Below are 6,000 nucleotides of genomic sequence, written 5' to 3'. Positions count from 1 at the left end.
TTCCTTTCTCTCCCAGCTTTGAGGAGGAGGCTGTTTGCCAGCAGCTTCCCAAGTCCCAAGGCACAAAAGCTTGGCTAAGGACACACTTGCTCAGAACTCGGCTCAGCTCTTCCTCAGCCTCTGACACACCCCCATTCATTAACCACTGCTGTTCCTTAGCCTTACCCACTGTCCACTTGAAAAATATGGCTGATGTTCAGATTGGCTCTCTCATTTCTTTTCTGAATCCCATCTACCCACCCCGCCCCCCCAAGTGTGCCTCACTGAATGCCAGAACCTTGAAATCTAAAAGCTACTTTTCCACAGTATCTTGAATCCTGGGTTCTACGGGTGACTTAACTTTCACCAAGCAGATCTCTGCACTTGAGATTTGGAGGGGGAAAGTGGACCCTGAGTTGGAGGCCTGCTTCTTGCTCTTTCAGCAGACCATCTCAGATGTGGAAGTGTTAAAACTTTTTTTTTTTTTTTGCTGTGGTGCAGCAGAGGTCCCCTGTTGGTCTTTACCTTCCTGGATTTTCAGAACTAGGGTGAGGGCATCCATTTTGCTGTCTTATTCATCTCTGTAATCAGCCTCCGTGGTCCAGAACAATGCCTGACATAGAGTAGAAACTCAACAGATGAATACATGAAAGAAATGTTCAAATAATTACTTCTCTCTGTAATTTTTTTTCTCCAGTATTTTATTGGTATTATTAGTATATAAAGGCATGGATTGTTATTGATATCATAGAGCTAGGGAATTTCAGGATGGCATCATTCTGGGTTGGTGAGAAGGGGCACCCGTCAAGTTGTGAAAAGTCCTAGGGGTGTTATCCAGGGCAGAACATTCAGTGGGGGGGCTCTTTGGTTTGAAGTGTACATTGGTAACCATGGTACCATATTTTCACTGTGCAAGATGACATGGGCCCCAAAGTGTTCTCATCCTAAGCTCTTTGTATGTCAGTTTTTATGAATGTTTTATATTTCCATGAATTAATTATAATAAAACATAAAATATAGATGCAAAAATAACTCATATCCAACAGTAGAAACTAACACAACATTGTAAATCAATTATACTCCAATAAAAGTTAATGGAAAACAAACAAACAAACTTGGGACTTCCCTGGCAGTCCAGCGGTTAAGACTTCCACTGCAGAGGGTGCCAGTTCAATCCCTGGCTGGGGAACTAAGATCCCACATGCCGCATGGTGCAGCCAAAAAGTAAAAATTAAAATAATGATAATAATCACATCCAGAATCCTATGAAAATAGTGTTTTATTATTCTTTTTTAAATTATTTATTTATTTGGCTGTGCCAGGTCTTAGTTGCAAGTATGTGGGATCTAGTCCCCCAACCAAGGATTGACCCTGGACCCTCTGCATTGGGAGTGCAGAGTCTTAGCTGCTGGACCAACAGGGAAGTCCCCTGAAAATAGTGTTTCATTATTTTGGTTTGAGGGCTTCCCAGGTGGTGCTAGTGGTAAAGAACCTACCTGTCAATGCAGAAGACATCAGAGATGCAGGTTCGATCCCTGGGTCAGGAAGATCCCCTGGAGGAGGGCATAGCAACTCACTCCTGTATTCCCTACTGGAGAATCCCATGGACAAAAGAGCCTGGTGGACTACAGTCCATGGGGTCATAGAGTCGGACAAGACTGAAGCGACTTAGCATGCACGCAATTTGGTTTGAGTTGGTAGCTGTCCTACCAACTGCTGCCGATTACTCTCCCACCCCTTTATGTCTCTAAGTGAACTCTTGTTCCAGGCACCTCTGGAAGCATTACAGTCAAATCTCACTGGTGGCTGGCTGAGTTACCTGGAGCCACATCCCCAGTTCTCCCTCCCACTCTCTTGACTGGCATTTTCACTAGTCTTATCAGTTCAGGTTTAAGCACTTCACAGTTTAAAAAGCTTTTAGTCAGCTCTTTGTGGCGCCTTGGAGGCTGTCGGCTGCTTCAGAATGAAGCTGAACATCTCTTTCCCGCCCACTGGCTGCCGGAAGCTCAATGAAGCGGATGATGAATGAAAACTTCGTACCTTCTACGAGAAGCATATGGCCACAGAAGTTGCTGCTGATGCTTTGGGTGAAGAATGGAAGGGTTATGTGGTCTGAATCAGTGGCAGGAACGATAAGCAGTGTTTCCCCATGAAGCAGGGTGTCTTGACCCATGGCTGAGTTCACCTGCTACTGAGTAAGGGGCATTCCTGTTACAGACCAAGGAGGACTGGAGAGAGAAAGTGCAAATCTGTACGGGGTTGCATTGTGGATGCCAGTCTGAGTGTTCTCAATTTGGTCATCGTGAAAAAAGGGGAGAAGGATATTCCTGGACTCACTGATAGTACAGTGCTATATCGCCTGGGTCCCAAAAGAGCGAGCAGAATCCGCAAACTTTTCAATCTCTCTAAAGAAGATGATGTCCGCCAGTATGTTGTGCAAAAGCCACTAAAGACGGTAAGAAACCTAGGACTAAAGCACCCAAGATTCAGCGTCTCGTGACTCCACGAGTTCTGCAACACAAACACCAGTGTATTGCTCTGAAGAAATAGCATACTAAGAAAACTAAAGAAGAGGCTGCAGAATATGCTAAACTTCTGGCCAAGAGAATGAAGGAGGCCAAAGAAAAACGGCAGGAACAGATTGCCAAGAGACAGAGGCTGTCCTCTCTGAGAGGTTCTACTTCTGAGTCCAGTCAAAAATGAGATGTTCTAAGAGTAACAAATAAGATCAGACATCAAAAAAAAATCTTTTATTCAATATGATTCCATCAAATGGGAAAAGAGTTTATCTGTGCCCTGATAAAATGCACCTTGTCTGCTGGTGTCCCCATCTCTTGGAACGGCTCCACCATTCCACAGCCTTTCTCCCCCGCAGGGACCCCTGCCCACTTAGAAACTGCCCTAGATTTGAGGTTAGAAGTGGCCTGCTTCTCTAAGGCAGTAAAAGAGTATCGGAAAAAAACAATTTGCCATGTGGGGGCTTCCTAGCACTTATATTTGTTCCATTTGTTTGGAACTGTCAGCTAAGAGTCCTTTGCTGCTGCTGCTGCTAAGTCTCTTCAGTTGTGTCTGACTCTGCAACCCCATAGACGGCAGCCCATCAGGTTCCCCCGTCCCTGGGATTCTCCAGGCAAGAATACTGGAGTGGGTTGGTGAAACATTAAAATATCCTGTGGCAATATAGGATTAAAATAATCTATAAGAGTAGGGGGTCTGAAACTTTTTCTGTAAAGGGCCAGAGTAAATATTTTCAACTTACCAGGCCATAGAGTTTGTATTTAGCTCCGTTGCTATTGAGGAAAAGCAGCCATAGACAAGATGCAAGTGATGTCATAGGTTTTGTAGTAAATTATGTCATAAGACATAAATGGTGTGGTCAGATTTGGTTCAATGGTTGTAGTTTACCAACCCCAACACTTCGCCAGTGGACCACATTTTGTCAGAACTCTCCACCATGACCTGTCCATCTTGGGTGGCCCTACACACCATGGCTCATAGTTTCACTGAGTTAGACAAGGCTGTAGTCCATGTGATCAGATTGGTTAGTTTTCTGTGATTGTGGTTTTCAGTCTGTCTGATCTCTGATGGAGAAGGATAAGAGGCTTATGGAAGCTTCCTAATGGGAGAGACTGACTGAGGGGGAAACTGGGTCTTGTTCTGATGGGCTATGCTCAGTAAATCTTTAATCCAATTTTCTGTTGATGGGTGGAGCTGTGTTCCCTCCCTGTTATTTACCTGGGGCCAAACTATGTTGGAGAAGACTCTTTAGAGTCCCTTGGACTGCAAGGAGATCCAACCAGTCCATTTTGAAGGAGATCAGCCCTGGGATTTCTTTGGAAGGAATGATGCTAAAGCTGAAACTCCAGTACTTTGGCCACCTCATGCGAAGAGTTGACTCATTGGAAAAGACTCTGATGCTGGGAGGGATTGGGGGCAGGAGGAGAAGCGGATGACAGAGGATTAGATGGCTGGATGGCATCACTGACTCGATGGACGTGAGTCTGGGTGAACTCCGGGAGTTGGTGATGGACAGGGAGGCCTGGCATGCTGCGATTCATGGGGTCACAAAGAGTCAGACATGACTGAGTGACTGAAATGAACTGAACTGAACTGAACTGAAACTATGGTGGAGGGCTTCCCTAGTGGTTCAGAGGTAAAGCGTCTGCCTGCAATGTGGGAGACCAGGATTCAATCCCTGGGTCGGGAAGATCCCCTGGAGAAGGAAATGGTAACCCACTTCAGCACTCTTGCCTGGAAAATTCCATGGACTGAGGAGCCTAGTAGGCTACAGTCCCTGCAGTTACAAAGAGTTGGACATGACTGAGCAACTTCACTTCAACTTCAAACTATGGTGGAGGTGATGAAGATAATGGCGACCTCCTTCAAAAAATCCCATGCATGTACTGCTGCACTCAGTGCCCCCAACCTGCAGCAGGCCACCACCGATCCACGCCTCCACCAGAGACTCCTAGACCAGTCTCTTGTGGGGTCACTGCTCCTTTCTCCTGGGTCCTGGTGTGCACAAGGTTCTGTTTGTGCCCTCCAAGAGTCTGTTTCCCCAGTTCTGTGTAAGTTCTGGCAGCTCTGTGAGGTTAATGGCAGGGTTAATGGCGACCTCCTCCAAGAGGGCTTATGCCATGCCCAAGTCTGCAGCACCCAGAGCCCCTGCCCCTGTGGCAGTCCAATGCTGACCTGCACCTCCATAGGAGACACTCAAACACAGTTCTGTCTCAGTCCCTGTGGGGTTTCTGGGTCCTGGTGCACAGAAGCTTTGTTTGAGCCCTCTGAGTGTCTCTGGCGGGAATGGGGTTTGATTCTAAATGGCAGTTCACCCCTTCTACCATCTTGCTGGGGCTTTTCTGCCCTTGGATGTGGGATATCTCCTCACAGCTGCTCCAGCACCATGCAGCTGCCACTCCAGTGCCTACCATCTTAGGAGAAAGCAATCTAGAACTTTCCCAATGCAGGGGATCTAGGTTCAATCCCTGGTCAGGAAACTAAATCCCACTAAAGATCCTGCATGCCACAAACATTATGGAGTCCCAGTGACAAATGGAGTTGTGACCACGTCTGTTTCACAGGGGGTCTAGTAGGTTCACAGAGGGTCTAGTAGGTTCACAGAGGCATACGTGGCTATTTCTCCAGCTCACAGTCAGGACGCCTGGTGGCTCACAGGGCACAGCCTGCAGCCATCCAGGACAAAATGTGGTCCACTGGAGAAGGGAATGGCAAACCACTTCAGTACTCTTGCCTTGAGAACCCCATGAACAGTATGAAAAGGCAAAAAGATACTACACTGAAAGATGAACTCCCCAGGTCAGTGAAGTGAAGTCAAGTCACTCAGTTGTGTCCAACTCTTTGTGACCCCATGGACTGTAACCTGCCAGGCTCCTCTGTCCATGGGATTTTCCAGGCAAGAATACTGGAGTGGGTAATATGCTACTGGAGATCAGTGGAGAAATAACTTCAGAAAGAGTGAAGAGACAGAGCCAAAGCAAAAACAACACCCAGTTGTGGATGTGACTGGTGATAGAAGCAAAGTCTGATGCTGTAAAGAACAATATTGCATAGGAACCTGGAATGTTAAGTCCATGAATCAAGGCAAATTGGAAGTGGTCAAACAGGAGATGGCAAGAGTGAATGTCAACATTGTAGGAATCAGCGAACTAAAATGGACTGGAATGGGTGACTTTAACTCAGATGACCATTATCTCTACTACTGTGGGCAAGAATCCCTCAGAAGAAATGGAGTAGCCATCATAGTCAACAAAAGAGTCCAAAATGCAATACTTGGATGCAGTCTCAAAAACGACAGAATGATCTCTGCTCATTTCCAAGGCAAACCATTCAATATCACAGTAATCCAAGTCTACGCCCCGACCAGTAATGCTGAAGAAGCTGAAGTTGAAGGGTTCTATGAAGACCTATAAGACCTTCTAGAACTAACACCCCCAAAAGATGGCCTTTTCATTATAGGGGACTGGAATGCAAAAGTAAGAAGTCAAGAAACACCTGGAGTAA

General features: G+C 46.2%; 1 pseudogene; it reads left to right on the top strand.

Moving 5' to 3' along the window:
• The first annotated feature begins 1,942 nt into the window (after positions 1–1,942).
• LOC129637919 (40S ribosomal protein S6-like) lies at positions 1,943–2,682 on the top strand (annotated as a pseudogene).
• The last annotated feature ends 3,318 nt before the right edge of the window (positions 2,683–6,000 follow it).

This window comes from Bubalus kerabau, chromosome 23, assembly GCF_029407905.1.
Source record: "Bubalus kerabau isolate K-KA32 ecotype Philippines breed swamp buffalo chromosome 23, PCC_UOA_SB_1v2, whole genome shotgun sequence".
NCBI lineage: Eukaryota > Metazoa > Chordata > Mammalia > Artiodactyla > Bovidae > Bubalus > Bubalus kerabau.
The sequence above is the reverse complement of the archived record's forward strand: the minus strand, read 5'-3'. Positions and strand labels throughout refer to the sequence as shown.